Source organism: Marmota flaviventris, chromosome 14, assembly GCF_047511675.1.
Source record: "Marmota flaviventris isolate mMarFla1 chromosome 14, mMarFla1.hap1, whole genome shotgun sequence".
Lineage (NCBI taxonomy): Eukaryota > Metazoa > Chordata > Mammalia > Rodentia > Sciuridae > Marmota > Marmota flaviventris.
In genome coordinates, this window is record NC_092511.1 from 43935919 (window position 1) to 43953065 (window position 17147).

Here is a 17147-nt window from a genome sequence, read left to right on the forward strand (position 1 = left end):
ACCTGACTTATGTTTTGCATGGATCACTCTCATTCCTGAGTGAAAATTAGTGTGGAAGCAGAGGTAGATTTAAGGACATCTGTGAGAAGGCTATTGTAGTAATACAGGTAAAAGATGTTCCTCAGACTGGGTGATGGCAATGGAGGTGAATGGTCTGTATAGTATGATGGTACAGCCAGAATGGTTTCATGATGAATTGAATTGGGGTCTACGAGAAGGAGAGAAATCAAAGATGATTCTCAAGATTTTCGACCTGAGCAACTGGTAGGATGGGGTTGCTAAAAACAAAGATGTGGAAGGTGGTGATGGAACAGATCTTTGCAGGAAAATCCCTTGCTTTTGGACATATTAATTTTGAGGTGTTGTTAGGCAACAGAATTGAATACCAAGTGGGCATTATGAGTTTGGAGGTCAGGGGAGGTATAGGATGAGGATACACACTTTGGGATAATCAGCATACATGCTGTTTGAAGCCAGAGGGATGGAGGAGGTTACCAATGGTGTGAGTGTGGATAAACAGAGGCCTGTATCCTCTAAATTTACAAGGTCAGGAAGAAGAAAAGCCAGCAAAGGAGACTGAAGAGAATCCATGAAGGTAGGAGGAAAGCCCAGAGTGTGCTGTGAGCTGGAATCTAAATGTGGAAAGGAAGGTGTTTAACTGTTTCATGTAGTGCTGATAGGTCAGAGAGGATGAAGTCTGAGACTTGACCATCAGATTTTACAACAAAAGAATTACTGGTGACTGATCGAGAGCACTTGCAGTGGCATGGTAGGAGTTGGAATAGCAATTTTGTTTTAAAAATGGAATCTCACCATGTTGCCTACATTGGTCTCACTTGTGAACCAAGTGGTCCTCCTACCTCAACCTCCCAAGTAGCTTAGACTCCTGATTTGTGGAATAGGTTTCAAAGGGAATGGAAGGAAAGAAATTTGAGACGGCAGATATCAATAATTCTTGCAAGGAATTTTCTCCAAACAAAAAACAAAGAAATGGAGTGATGACAAGAACTCTCTCAGTGCAGTGTTCAGGTTAACAGCTCAATTCTAATGGATTTAAAAGAAAATGAAAGAAGGAGAACATATACATAATTCTTTTAAGGAATTTTGCTTCAAAGAAATGAGATGATAGCTGGTGGGGAAACTTGAGTCAAAGAAAATATTTTTTAAATGAAAGACAAAAAAATATGTGTATATGCTGATGTGAGTACTCTAGTAGGGAGCAGAAAGTAATGTTGTAGGAGATACAAAGCAGGATTATTGGAGGGATATTCTTGAATAGATAAGAGGAGACGAAATCTAGGGCCTAAGTGGAGGAGGAAGAGTCATCGTTAGATAGAAACATGACATGTTTACTTCTGGAACCAGCAGGAAGGCGAAGTGTGAGGGTGTGTATGCTAGTAGGTGGGTGGGAGTGATAGTGAGATCTGTGAAATTCTCTTCTGATTGCTTCAGTGTTCTCAGTAAAGGAGAAAGCAAGACTGTCAGTGAGCATGAGGATAGAGCAAGAAGCAGTAGAAGGCTGAGGAGAGAGAAGAAAGTATGAAATTCTAGAGATTACAAGGATGGCTGGACTGAGGTATGACCATCAGACCACATTAAGGTCATGAATTTGAAATTAGGCCCATCAGTTTGGTTGTGAATTTCCTTTTAGCCACATTCCACTTATAGTGTGAGGAGAGCAGAAATGTGTTTAGTCAGAGCAAAGCAAGAAGGGCAAGAGCATAATTACAATCATTGATCTTAGAATTTAAGCAGAGGACATACAGGGATGAAGGTCATTTAAAAGGTAGTCTGGTCAATGGATTGGAAGACCCAGGTATTGAAGAATTGTTGAGATCAAATATCAGGGAGAGTAGGCTGTAAGGATGAAAGAGGTAGTGACCTAAAAGAAGACTGCAGGGGGTTAATCAGAATCCTACTCCTCCATCTATATTGAGCTCTAATGAGGACAATTGAGGACAAGGTCATTACAGACAGAGGAGGAGGTCAATAAACCAAGAGGCCGGGGTGGGAAGGATCTCTTGTGTATATTGAAATCACTGAAAGAGAAGAGAGAAGTAAGAATGAGCCAGGAGCTGAAACCCGTGATAAATGAGGGGGGATGATAGGGGTGAAGCTACAAGGCGACTGTTGATCTAATTCATTGGTAGAGATTTGAACCGGGTCTGTATTCCAGAGTCAAGGCTGAGTGCCAAGAACCTTGGATAAAATCAGAATAGTGGGAAGGCAGACACTTGGAGAATTTCTTATTTCTTAACATTACAGATCATGTGGTATAATATTTTCTTTTCATCAAAGTGCCTAGAAGAAGGCTACATACATATAAGGTTATTAAAAATAGGGAACCTTTTTGCTTTTAAAATTGGAAAGTGAGTAGTGATAATATTCTTTGAGTGTTAAATCATTTGGAAAGTGTTTCCATTCTGCACATGTCCTAGGGTATGGACTAGAAACTGTTGAAAGAGTAAGATACAGTTTCAACACTAGGGACTGAAACATCCTGATTCTGTTATTTTTTTAAGGGAAGAATAAAGAAAACTAATATAAAATCTCTGAAATGTGTGGCCCACTAGAGAAGAAAAATGAGCAAGGGTGGGGGAAGGAAGGCTTCTTGGGAAGAGTGTGGTTTAGCTACGCATCTGCACATCGTGAAATACTGAAATGTTTAAAATCTCTGGGAAACAGAAAAAGTGTGACTTTTTTAAAAGGTAAACTCTCTGTAAGATGAATGAAGAGAGTCTGTGAATTGTATAGTCTTGTTGTCTTTCGACTCCTCAAATATTGTTACTCAGTTCTTGTTTTGAAAGGGATCTTTCACACTTGACTTAACTTCTTTAAACAAACTTGTTTGTACAGAATTATTGTTCTTTGGGCTAGGCCACCCAGTTTAGAAAGCTGAGGACCTCAAAACAATATGGCCCTTTCTTAAGACTCAAAAGAATGTTGGTAGACAAGAGTGGCAGAAGTACACTTGGTTAATTTCCTCTGTTTCCCATAGAATGTCCATTAAACTGTGTAAAGGGAATGGTCAAAAAGAGGTTTGAAGTGATTAACCAAGTAGCTTTGTCCATTGCCTCTTAGAAAGATCATATAAATAAAGATAAGAGGGAAGAAAATATTTGAGTTGCTAGGATGTGGGTAATGATTTACCCTAGGAAAGTTAGTAATTATGATTTAATAATTTTCTACTTATTAGTACTCAGACAATAAATATAAGTAACTGTGCTTGGTGAAACTGTAAGAAGCTACAGGTCAGTGTAAAGTCCTGGCTTGACAGACTGGCTCCAGGGTCATAGAGCCAAATGGCAGGGGTAACCCAAATCAGCCAGGGGTAGGCAGAACATTATCCCTATAATATATGACTTATGACTGGACCTGTGTCCTGGCTAGTGAGAGGGTCCCCACATGGGATGCAATACAGTAGCAGAATGACACAGCCACTGTTGTGTGTTTATGTTACACAGTATAAACGCCTGTATTTATACCAGCTTTTAAAATACAAAAAGAAAAGTAAGTATAAATTTAGATGATTAATTGTTTTAAAGAAGATATATGATCCTAGTTCAGGTAGGGGGCAGAGAAGCTATAAAAGACATTTTTTGAACACTGGAGGAAATTTGAATATGGACTGGATATTATATTTCTTATAGAATTATATGAATACTAAGGGGGAGAAAAAGACGGGGAGGGAGAGAGATTGAAAAGAATGGAGGAAAGGAAAGTAAATATAATAAATGTTAACTGGTGATATGTGTGTGTGTGTGTGTGTGTGTATAAATAGACACACACAGATGTATAAACACACACATATATATTTAATCTTACTATTTCCTGTTCCTATGTATGTATGAAAATTTGTATAATCAAAAGTGGGATTGAAAGAAAAGCATGTTCTTCTTTTGACAATGGTTGGATGAGGCAGATGAAAAGGAATAGCAAGGAGAAGGGGAAGAATACAGTGACCTGCTGTGTCTTCCGGCAAATGCTTAACCTACTTGAGCCTAAGTTTTCATCTGTTTTATATCACATATCATTACACAAAGGGTAATGTGAGAATTGAATCAATAACATGTATCACAGGGATAATGTTAGCTGGATATATTTTTTTTCCTTGGATAGATGCCTCTCAGGAAAACAAAAAGGATGATGTGGTGGCTTACCAACTCAAAGTGTGGTCCATGGACTACCAGCATTGGCCTGCCTCTCAGGCCTCACCCAACACTTCCTGAATTACTTCTCCATGAAAGCTAAAGAAGCAGAGGTATAGAGAAGAATCAATGAAGTAGGGAGCGTCCTCCTTCCTTCTAGCCCTAGAGGACCATGTGAACAGACGAATTTAGAGGTGAGACATGTGTCTTCTGACCTCTGTTCTCTGAGTCAGAGTCCATAGAAGGAACCCAAAAAGGATTGAAAGAAAGCCAAGAACACAGACTTTTGCCCCATTTCTCACAGGAGAGGTACACCATGAACTATGCTTCCATACATCAGAGGTGGCAGAGCAGTGAGAGAGCAATGGTGCAGTCTGAACTAGAGTTGGTGCTCTGAGCTGACCTTGATTCTCACAAAGATCAAGGAACATAGAAGTCCCAACCATAACTAAGTGACTGGCTAGGAAGCTGATTAGAGAAGGAGATCCTAGAGTTATAAAGAGTTACCAGGCTGTTAATGAATGAGAGTCATAACCAGAACTTGGGAATTTCCCTGAGGGGGGAAGAACCTCCTCTTCTTTTAGCCAAGGATTTTAGCCTCAAGGCCAGCAAGGTACCCAGGATCTAGACAAAGAGCCTTGGTATGGAGCCCCAAGAAGCCAAGAACCAAACAAGTCTTTTCTTTCCCACAGTCACAGGACTACAAAACTATTCTCTTTCCATGCAACCAAACACCGTCATGGAGAATAACAGGAGAACATGGGGGGAGAACTAAAATTCTGACCAAGAAGAGATCCTTAAAGAGATGTTTTACTGAATCAGAATGAATTTTTTTTGATGAAAGGTGAATCACTTTTTTTTATGCTTTTCAGAATATAGTTCTTTTTTCAACTACTGATTTTTATTCTAATTTGTTATATATGACAGTAGAATACATTTCAATTCATATTACACATATAGAGCACAAATTTTCATGTCTGGTTGTACACAAAGTAGAATCACACCATTCGTGTCTTCATACGTGTACTTAGGGTAATGATGTCCATCTCATTCCATCATCTTTCCTACCTCCCTTCCCCTTCATCCCCTTTGCCCTATCTAAAGTTCCTACATTCCTCCAATGTTCCCCCGCCATCCCCATTATGGATCATCATCCTCATGTCAGAGAAAATATTTGGCATTTGTTTTTTGGGGATTGGCTTACTTCACTTAGCATAATATTCTCCAACTCCATCCAGTTACCTGCAAATGCCATGATTTTATTCTCTTTTAATGATGAGTAATATTCTACTGTGTGTGTGTGTGTGTGTGTATATAGATATAGATATATAGATAGATAGATATAGATATAGATAGATAGATAGATCATATTTTCTTTATCCATTCATCTACTGAAGGGCATCTAGGTTGGTTCCACAATTTTGCTATTGTGAATTGTGCTGCTATAAACATTGATGTGGCTGCGTCCCTGTAGTATGCTGTTTTTACGTCCTTTGGGTATAAACCAAGGAGTGGGATGGATGGGTCAAATAGTGGTTCCATTGCAAGTTTTCCAAGGAATCTCCTTACTGCTTTCCGTATTGGCTGCACCAACTTGCAGTCCCACCAGCAGTGTATCAGTGTGCCTTTTCCCCCACATCCTCACCAACACATATTGTTGTTTTTATTCTTAATAGCTACCATTCTGACTGGTGTGAGATGAAATCTTAGAGTAGTTTTGATTTGTATTTATCTGATTGCTAGAGGTGTTGAACATTTTTTCATATATTTGTTGATTGATTGTATACCCTCTTCTGCAAAGTGTCTATTCAGTTCCTTGGCCAATTTATTGATTGGGTTATTTGTTTTTTTGCCATTAAGATTTTTAAATTCTTCATATATCCTGGAGATTAGTGCTTTATCTGTTGTGCATGTGATAAAAATTTGCTCCCACAGAATGAATTTTTTTGCAGAAAGCAATGTAAAAAAACACAGACACAAAACTTGTAGAAAATACAAGGAGAGAAACTCAATAGTAAAAGGCGACTTTATATCTCTTAGTGCATGATAGAATATAAAAAATAAAGTAAAAATACTGAACACCTAAAAGATGTTAATAAGGTTGATCTTTATATGTACCAATGAACTATAGGAAATTGTAATGATTAAGACTGGTGAGTTCAAAGCCAGACTGTTGGTCCAAATTCCAAATTAAATGATCTTGGATCATTAAATGATCTTACTTATTTGCTTGTTTTCTTATCTGTAAAATAGGCATAATAATAGTGCCCATAAATGGTACTAATTTTACCATGAGGTACCATTAATAATAGTACCACACAGAATTGTTGTAAAGTGCAGAATTATTGTAAAGAACAAAGGGAAAAAAAAGAAAGAATTTTTTATGTATAAAATATTTAAGGAATGTCAACACTCATTATTTGTGCTCTCTGAGACCTGACATCCTGAAAATAGAGAATACCTCTACTTATGTGCCCATTGGACATTTGCAAAAATTGAGGCAACATAAAAATCCTCAATATTTTGAAAAAAGTAGAAAAAAATTGGGCAATGTTTTCTGACAATGGTTGTATAACAGCAGATATAAATAAAGAACTCTCTTAAACCAACTTTGGGTCAAAAAGGAAATTAAAAGGGTTGGGGATATGGCTCAGTGGTACAACACTTGCCTAACATTCACAAGGCCCTGGGTTCAATCCCCAATACCAAAAAAAAAAAGAAAAGAAAAGAAAAAGAAAAAAAGAGATACAAGTAAACAAGATCCACCAACACACTTGAGTCATTTACCACAACCAAGTTGGGTTTATTCTAACAATTTCACATTTGGACATATGACATCCTCACCACAACCCCTATGAACTAAGTACTATCATTAGTCCTATTTAACAGAAAAAGAAAAAAATAAATAACCCTGCAGAAGTATTAAGTAATGTGCCCATGAACAAATAGTAAATGACAAAGCCAAGAAGTGAATCCAGGCAATCTGACCCTAATGTTCTGTTTTTGAACTCCACAGGATGTTCTCTGAGCCTTTCTCAGTTTAAGTTTTTTTTTTTCCATCCATAAAATAGAGTTAATATTCTTTTATCTTTGGTGGATGCAACAAATAAGAGATGGAACTACATAGAGGGAGACATTGATGCTGTCTTTATCTCTGTATTGTTGACTTGTTATAATGAACATGGATTATTCATGCATTTTTTTTAAGCAAGAAAAGGGTGTGTTTTTGTTTTAAGTTTTATAAGAGTGCTTGGCACCTAGGCTCCTAATAGAGTCATTATTACTGTGTCTGAGCTAAGTCAGAATTTCCATTTGACTTAATAGAAATTCGTTGAGCTCCCAAAGCCTGGGTATGAAGAAGAGAAATAAGGGCGATAGCTGGAGGAGAATTTGGTAAGAAGCTTTTACTTTCAAATGAGAAAGCTTTGTACATCTAAAGGTGTGGGAACCAGAAGGGAGAGGGAACTGGTGCAGTAGTGAGTTGGGAATTATGACTAATGGAGCAAGGTGTCAAGAAATTGAGGGTTGGGAGGGAGGTACCTCCCTGGATGAATTAAGTTTGCGGGGGAAGGTCATTAGTGACTAATTGCTGGTAGATGAGCCCCATTTTATAAGCTGTACGCACACTAGGCCTCCCTGAGGTAACAAAAATATCAAGATCATTTTGGAAAAATCGGAAAGGGATTAAAGGAACTCTGTGGCTTTATTTATCTACCTGTTTCTGGGGATGTGAGCATGAGTTTTCTGAAGAGGAGCCAACAGTTTGTTTTTCCGTTTGTGGGCTACAGTGGTAAAAGGATTGTAGGCAAAAGAACATCTTTTCAAGCAGCTTCCCCTGGTGGAGGTCAGAGGGGCAACAAGAGGAGTTATTTCTGCAGCTGGGAAAAAGGTTCCGAGCTGTCTTCCTGGAATCGGCTCTCATTTCAGAGTCTAAAGTAGATTTGAAATACTGTGCTATTTGGGAATTGGGGCCTATTCATTCTAAGCACATCTGTCAGTAGCTGTTAAAATTCAAATAAATTCAAATAAAGTCCAAGAAATGCTCATATTACACTTATTGATTTCAAGTTTAAAAAACATATATTCATGAAACCTGTACCCCATCGCTGTCACTGCCTAGGACTCAGTATGGAAAACCTTGATTTTCTGCCAGCCATGGTTACTTTGAAACTGAGCCACAATTTTTAATTCCTTTAAAAATGTTCCTTTCTCCTTACCTGAACTTTTCAACTGAGACTTATTTTCATTTTCAAAAGTTTAAATATGAACTTTACTAAATATTTAGATATTTTGGGTTTGATTATTCTACTACCTTTAGAAGTTAAGATGAGGTTATTGGACTGTTAAAATCATAAATCCAGGATTGAATAAATGTGTTTTCCTCTTCGTCTTCATTCCAATATTAGTAAATGAAAATTTTCATTAGGTGCGGTGATTAAGGAAACTTTGTTGGTTTGTTTATATACAGTCCCATTCCATAAAGGATCTTTGATATCTTTAGAAAGTCTAACACAAAATAGCAAAATAAGGGAATTTGCCCCTTTTTTAATTAAGGAGGAAAGCATACTGGTGACACTGACATCCCAGAAAAGGACTCCATAAACAAAGGTGTGACAATAATTGCACATTCTTGGTGTGATTGCCTTCTCCAACATCTTTGGGAACCATAAGTGCTCTGTAAGGTCCTGGCATGGTGAAAGATCTCAACTCTAAGAAACCTAATAATTTACCACTTGACTCTAATATTACTGATATCTTTTGTTTAACTTGTTGCTTTCATATATGTGTTGAAGCAAAACTACAACTATCTTATATTTGATAAAGGGTCTAAAAGCATGCAATGGAGGAAGGATAGCATCTTCAACAAATGGTGCTGGGAAAACTGGAAATCCATATGCAACAAAATGAAACTGAATCCCTTTCTCTCGCCATGCACAAAAGTTAATTCAAAATGGATCAAGGAGCTTGATATCAAATCAGAGACACGCCGTCTGATAGAAGAAAAAGTTGGCTACGATCTACATACTGTGGGGTCGGGCTCCAAATTCCTCAATAGGACACCCATAGCACAAAAGTTAATAACTAGAATCAACAAATGGGACTTACTCAAACTAAAAAGTTTTTTCTCAGCAAAAGATACAATAAGAGAGGTAAATAGAGAGCCTACATCCTGGGAACAAATCTTTACTCCTCACACTTCAGATAGAGCCCTAATATCCAGAGTATACAAAGAACTCAAAAAATTAGACAATAAGAGAACAAACAACCCAATCAACAAATGGGCCAAGGACCTGAACAGACACTTCTCAGAGGAGGACATACAATCAATCAACAAGTACATGAAAAAATGCTCACCATCTCTAGCAGTCAGAGAAATGCAAATCAAAACCACCCTAAGATACCATCTCACTCCAGTTAGATTGGCAGCCATTATGAAGTCAAACAACAACAAGTGCTGGCGAGGATGTGGGGAAAAGGGTACACATGTACATTGCTGGTGGGACTGCAAATTGGTGCAGCCAATTTGGAAAGCAGTATGGAGATTTCTTGGAAAGCTGGGAATGGAGCCACCATTTGACCCAGCTATTCCCCTTCTCGGTCTATTCCCTAAAGACCTAAAAAGAGCATGCTACAGGGACACTGCTACATCGATGTTCATAGCAGCACAATTCACAATAGCTAGACTGTGGAACCAACCTAGATGCCCTTCAATGGATGAATGGATAAAAAAAAATGTGGCATTTATACACAATGGAGTATTACTCTGCATTAAAAAATGACAAAATCATAGAATTTACAGGGAAATGGATGGCATTAGAGCAGATTATGCTAAGTGAAGCTAGCCAATCCCTAAAAAACAAATGCCAAATGTCTTCTTTGATATAAGGAGAGTAACTAAGAACAGAGTAGGGTCGAAGAGCATGAGAAGAAGATTAACATTAAACAGGGATGAGAGGTGGGAGGGAAAGGGAGAGAGAAGGGAAAATGCATGGAAATGGAAGGAGACCCTCAGGGTTATACAAAAGTACATACAAGAGGAAGTGAGGGGAAGGGGAAAAATAATACAAGGGGGACAAACGAATGTCAGTAGAGGGGGCAGAGAGAGAAGAGGGGAGGGGAGGGGAGGGGAGGGGGGATAGTAGAGGATAGGAAAGGCAGCAGAATACAACAGACACTAGTATGGCAATATGTAAATCAATGGATGTGTAACTGATGTGATTCTGCAATCTGTATATGGGGTAAAAATGGGAGTTCATAACCCACTTGAATCAAATTGTGAAATATGATATATCAAGAACTATGTAATGTTTTGAACACCCAACAATAAAAAATTAAAAAAAAAAAAAGAAAATAGGCATTCAAGTCTGTAACGTTCAGCAACTAGTATAGCTGTCCATTAGTCAACTATTCTATGTCGACAGTGATTTTCATTTTTGTCTTTTTCTGTGTGCACAATAAGTGAAATTATTTTATTGGACTCTCCTCCACCATTAAATAGTTTCTTCCAGTTTTCATAATTATAATCTAATAGTCTGTTGAATTGATATGACTTATACTGGAAAGTTTGTCTCCAGTTTGTTACTATTATAAATATCTTTCCAAGAACTTATTTATACATGTATTTTACTTGAATTTCTTCTTATGTGCATAGTATATTTATATCCTTTGATCATTTATTTCTTGAGGTTTTAATATTTTTGGATATTTGAGTAAATTCTTTATTTGCTGTATATACTGTCTTATTATAAGTGGTTCCCAGTTGTGTATCTCTTTTGTAATTTAGTTTTTTTATATTATAATCGTTTTTCTTGATGTTTTCGAGCTATTTATTTTTTTCCTTTGTGATTTATATTGTTACCATTAACTATGTAAAGGCATCTGTCCCTCTAAAGACTGCACAAATATTTGATTTTTTTCCTTCTAACTTTGATAAGAATTAAAGGAAATATTTTAACTCTTTAATCCTCTAGGGTTTTCTTCTGGTATGTAATATAAGTGTTGGTCTGAAACATTTTCTTTGTCTTGTATTTAGAGGTTAACCAGTCATTCTGTTAATTATCAAGGTATAATTAGGTAATTATTAAGTAATCATTACTTTTCCTAACTTTATGATATAGTATACATTAAATTTCTTTCTATATGTCCCACACTGCTTTTATACGCACACACACAAATGCACACACTTTTTTTGTGAGGTGCTAGAGATTGAAACCAAGACTTTACATATTCTATACATCTGCAGCCCTGCTTTAATCATTTTATTGTTGTTAATTTATTAATTTAATTACTATACTTTACGTCTTAGGATATCCTAGGGACTAGATTATCATTATAATTCCTGGGCTCTTTGTTAGTAAGAACTTTTAGCTTTACCTAGTGAAAACTGTTTTTCTGTATAATAATATGGAATATATATGAATTTATTCATCTTATTTTATATATTCCAATATAGTTTTTTTATATATGGCACATGTAGTTTTTTATAATTTTCTTTATAAATGTACATACACACACCCCACTCTTACTTTTTGTTCCATTCTAAATGAAATTTCATCCTTTTTATTGCTTTATTTAATTGCTGGTTACCTTTATGAAGCAAGTTCCTAATTATGTTAAATTAATTATAAACTTATTTTAAGTTCATTATAAACTTTGATAAACTCATATAGGCTAATGAATTTAAACAGATTTCTAGATATAATACTTTCTTAAAATAATAAGACTTTTATCTCCTCTTTCAACTTACCATTCTATTGGCACAAAGTGAATGCTCAGTAAATGGCAGTTGCTATTTAGAAAGAGCATTAGGTTGGAGAGTCAGGAGACTTGCATCTCACTTTCAGTTCCCCAACTAAGAAAGCCATCTATGAAGCACCCTTCCCTTGCTTTATGGGTCTGGTACCATGCTGGACTCTTCATATAAGCCATCTCCTCAAGGTTTAGGATGAGCCTACAAAGTATACAGTTGTACTTTGTTCTATTGTACTTGCAGATATTGTGGGGTTTTTTTTGTTTGTTTGTTTGTTTTTACAAACTGAAGGCTGCTTGAGGCTACCCTTTATCAAGCAAGTCTATCAGCACTATGTTTCTACCAGCAAGAACTCATTTCATATCTCTGTACCACATTTTGGTAATTCTCACAATAGTCTAATTTTTAAATTATTTTTATATCTGTTATAGTGATCTGTGATCAGTGATTTTTTTTTTGTACCAGGGCTTGAACTCAGGGACATTCAACCACTGAGCCACATCCCCAGCCCTATTTTGTATTTTATTAGAGACAGGGTCTCATTGAGTTGCTTAGCGCCTCACTGTTACTGAGGCTGGCTTTTAACTCAAGATCCTCCTGCCTCAGCCTCCCAAGCTGCTAGGATTACAGGCATGAACCACTGCACCAGGCAGATCAGTGATCTTTGATGTTACCATTGTACTATAATTATTAAATATCAGATTTGAGGAAATCAAAGCTTAACAAATACAGGCCACCTGTGCTAGGCCTGAAGGATCAATTAAGAAACAGAATACTAAAATGTCTAACTAGGTTGGCCTGTGAATGAAAGGCTGTGGATCTGTGGGTCTGTGGCTCTGGGCTTCCAGGACCTATTAGGCTTATTACTCTCTAAGGAGCTGCATTAACCTTAAACTTTGGTGGAGGATCTATTAAGAATTAGGGAAATCAGCTCACATATATTCTCCTTTTGTGTCTGTTTCTCACTTGCTGCTTCTGGTCATAGTGAATCTAAGGGAAACAGTCCTTAAGGTAGTCTCTGTTCTCATTTCATTGCCTTCTAACAAGGATCAGCCCTTTGAAGTCTCAACAGATTTAAGTATTTTTGTCCAAGGTCATATAAGTAGTGGAGGAAGTGGCTTGCTCAGCAACCAGTGGTCTTCACATTCTACCAGTGATGTCTATGGTAGCAACGTGACTTGGCCAGGTCACGTCACCTCTGCATTTGTCAGCTTGTCATCACTGACCAAAACACCTAACAAGAATAACTTGGAGTAAGAAAAGTTTATTTTGGGCTCATAGTTTCAGAGGTCCCAGTTCACAGTTAGCTGCCTCAAAGGCAGAAATATGATGATAGAAGGGCATGCGGAGGAAAACTTCTCAGCTCATGGTAGCTGGGAAGCCAAAAGAGAGGAGAGGAGTCAGGGACAAGATATAGTCCCCAAGGGCATGTACCCAGTGACCTACTTCCTCTACCTGTCTACAGCTACCACCCAATAATCCATTTAAATTACTAAACCATTTAATGGATTAATCCACTGATATGGTTATGATTCTTATAACCTAATCTTTTCCTCTCTGAGCATTTCTATATTGCCTAACTAGTGGGGAACATTCTAGATACAAACCATAAAAACCTAAGTTGTAATTTCCTCATCAGAATATAATAAACAAGATGATCCAATTTTGACAGGCTGATTCTGTTGTTAAATATGCATTATAAACATCTTTTCTTGAAGATTGTAAGTTCTCACAGACAGAGGCTATACTTTCCACATCCTCGAGTTGCTCATATTGCTCTGCATTTAACAAATGCTCAATAAATATTTGTTACAGAATGAATCAACCCATCCAAGAAAATGCAAATCTTTATGCTCTTCTCACAGCGAGATTTTCTTTTTTTATGTCAAATAATTGAAAGCTACTTTTAATTTTAATTTTTATTGTTAGTTTATGGACTGTATTGTAAAGAGCACTTAAATACAACTGTAGACTTACATAAATAAAAACTCCAATCGCACTTTGACTTGAAAATAAGCAATCATGTATCGTTATGATTCACTAATTTGAGGAGTGCATATGTGTGTTTATGTGTGTGTGTGAAAGTGTGAACAAGATTGAAGATATCCATGATATTGAGTTATAGAGCCTGTTTATAAAAATACCTTTGATTTTTTTTTTTTTTTTTTTACAGCGAGATTTTCAATGCTAGGACACAAGCTCCTGTGTGGTCTCCTAAAATCTTATCATTTCACTTTTCAACCGTAGAATCTTTTTTAAAAATGCATTTGTCATGAGTCTTTCACAAGAAGATTCTTAGCACAGAGTCAGCTTGTATTCATTCCTCTGAAAACAAAGAATTGGGGTCAGGAAAGCAGGATTCTTGGAAGGACCAATGTGGACCCTGATAGGGAGACTCTTCTCTAACAACGCTGTTTGGGTTATTTTTGTCTTTGTTCTGCTGTTGCAGCAACAATATGACAAAACTGTGACTATTCAAATTTAATGAATTAGAGCCTGCTCAAACCTTTTTTTTTTTAGTTTAGTTTAGTCAAACCCAATTTTTAATAAATGAACAACTATGGTGTAACATCTCTGTTTGGGCATGCAATAGGGAACTTATGTTCTGATGTTCTTAGCTTTAATTTAAACATACAATGTTTGAAATGCACTCTTAGAAAACCCAGTTCAATACTAGTGCATTATTTAATAGAGTGTTGTTTTCATGCCAAAAGAAATCCAAATGACAATATACAGCCCCTAGGAGGCATAGAATTTTGTAATTACTGTTTTTAAATTTTTAAGTCTCATCAGAGTCGTTAGCTAACATTTCTAAACCTTTATGCCTGAATAATTCTGAGCAGATATCTGACCTCTGTTTCATCCCCAGCCAAAGCCGGGTGGGAGGGAAGATCTATACAACCAATAGTTATAGCAGTTATTTTTGGAATTAAAAGCAGGAATTTGCAGCATGCACAAGTGTCTGGTTTTGTCTCTTGAGCTTCACAAAGACTAGCATCATATTGAGACTATTATATACTGTTCTTTGAAACTAAAATAAAAATCTGGAGAAATTAAACATTTCTTATTGAAAATCACTTAGCCTTAGGATACCAATATTTTTTACTGAGTTTCTATATAAATGGATGCATAGTCGGGCAGCAATAGGGAATCAAGCTATTTCTTATGAGCTATGGTATATGCAGGAAGAAAAACATTACATAAGCCAGGAACAGCTTCTCCAACACAGACACAAAGGAGAATGATGTAATCGCAACTGCAGGTTTGTGCTTCCACATTAATGGTGCTTTAAATATCATTTAGCCAAACTGAAATATTCAATTCAACCTGAAGAGTTACAAAGAAATGACTTTACTTTCAAAAATTTGTTTACCACATTCTAATAAGATTAAGCACTCTTGCCAAGAACAGGAAAACATCATGTTAATTAAATTTGAGTAATAACATTCATAATGTGGATCATTTTCAATGCTATCTAAAATAACTGCTAAAGAAGGTACAGGGCTCAGCTATATTAAAAAAATGCTATGGCAACCTGAACTGAGATGGTCCTGAATCCTGTAGACCACATTTTAAGTTTCCTAATATTATTTTAAGGTTTTGTATAAGGAAGGATATGAAAAAAGAAAAAAGAACCTCCTTACCTAAATTACCTTGGTCTTTTTTTAGTTTTTTTGTTTGTGTGTGTGTGTGTGTGTGTGTGTGTGTGTGTGTGTGTGTGTGTGTGTGTGGTACTGGGGTTGAACCCAGGGCCTTGTGCATGTGAGGCAAGCACTCTACAAACTGAGCTATATCCCCAGCCCCCTAAATTACCTTGGTCTTAATAAATTATCTAAAAATTTCATTTTCACCTTTGAGTGAATGATTCAGCTCTATATGGTAATTATAATGAGGCTGTTCTTCTGTATTTACTCAAGTTGGATTTGATGTAAACCTAAACTTGTATGAATTTGGCTATATTCTCTAAAAGAGTAGACTAATGTTGAACCTAAATCCAAATATATTTTCCAGTAAAAACTCACTGTTTGGCTTCCATATCTGTCCTGTCTCTCACTATCTATGAGGATTGGCTGTTGGACTATTTTACAGAGGTTAAACATCTCATATATATGTTTAAAACAGTTTTTAGTTTTGAAAGGAGAGTAGTGATGCTTGGTTATTTCTAGCTTCTAGAGTTAGGTCAGGAGAGAAAATACTTTTTTAGTCTTTTTTCTAAAATCATGGAATAATTTAGAAATGAAGAAATCTGTGCTGTTTCAGCACCCCCAGGGATGTACTTCCTGAGAATCACAGGAAAGAAACACAGCTATCAGTGTGTGTATGGGTTTTGTAACTAATAGTCCCTTTTCTAAGGAATACTAAGCACAGACAAATGATTAAGCAGATTTATAGAATCTAACATATTAAGTGAAATCCATTCAGGCAAATTTGGAATATTTAGCAAATATTATTTTATAACGAACATCCAAGCCTTGCTTGATTTGCCCAATAGAATATTTGATAAGGGCAAATAAGTTCCATTTTAACACAATATCTTATTGGTTAATAGTCAAACAATAAAATGCAACAGTAAGCATATCCTTAACTATATGTATTATAGTAGTTCACAAAGAAATTGCTATGGGTTTAGGTTACATTTATACAACTTTTCTGGGAAAAAAAATGAAGTTGAAACTTCAATAGTGTATGATTCTCTTTTCTATCCTCATTTGGAGAAATTCCTTTAAAAAAGACGTAATCCCAGCTGCTCAGGAGGTTGAGGCAAAAGGATTGCGAGTTCAAAGCCAGTCTTAGCAAAAGCAAGGCACTAAGCAACTCAGTGAGACCCTGTCTCTAAATAAAATACAGAATAGGGCTGGGGATGTGGCTCAGTGGTCGAGTGCCCCTAAGTTCAATCCCCAGTACCCCTCAACCCCCCCAAAAATATATGTACTCTGTATTTTTAATCTTCACCCCCTCTAACTTATCCTCTATGGGTACCTTGAATTTTCACTCAAAAACTCAATTGTGTCCACGTCCTTGCTCACTGAAGTAAGGTCAGAATGAGTGTGTGGGTGAACACCTCTCTCCTGTACTCACATAATACTTCATATATTCCTTCATCATTGCATTGGTCATGCTGAATTATAATCATTTGCTTTTCCCACTAGACTATGAGCTCATAGGAGATAGGCACCCTGTCCTGTCTTTGTAGCCTAGATGCCTAGCACAGAGTACAGAATAGTTATTTAGTAAGTATTCGTTAAATA

At 36.6% G+C, this 17147-nt stretch overlaps 1 protein-coding gene across 3 annotated transcripts in view; it reads left to right on the forward strand.

The window, feature by feature from the left end:
• The window catches only part of Acyp2 (acylphosphatase 2), a 178057-nt gene that overhangs the window by 128474 nt on the left and 32436 nt on the right, over positions 1 to 17147 (forward strand). The window lies entirely within an intron of this gene.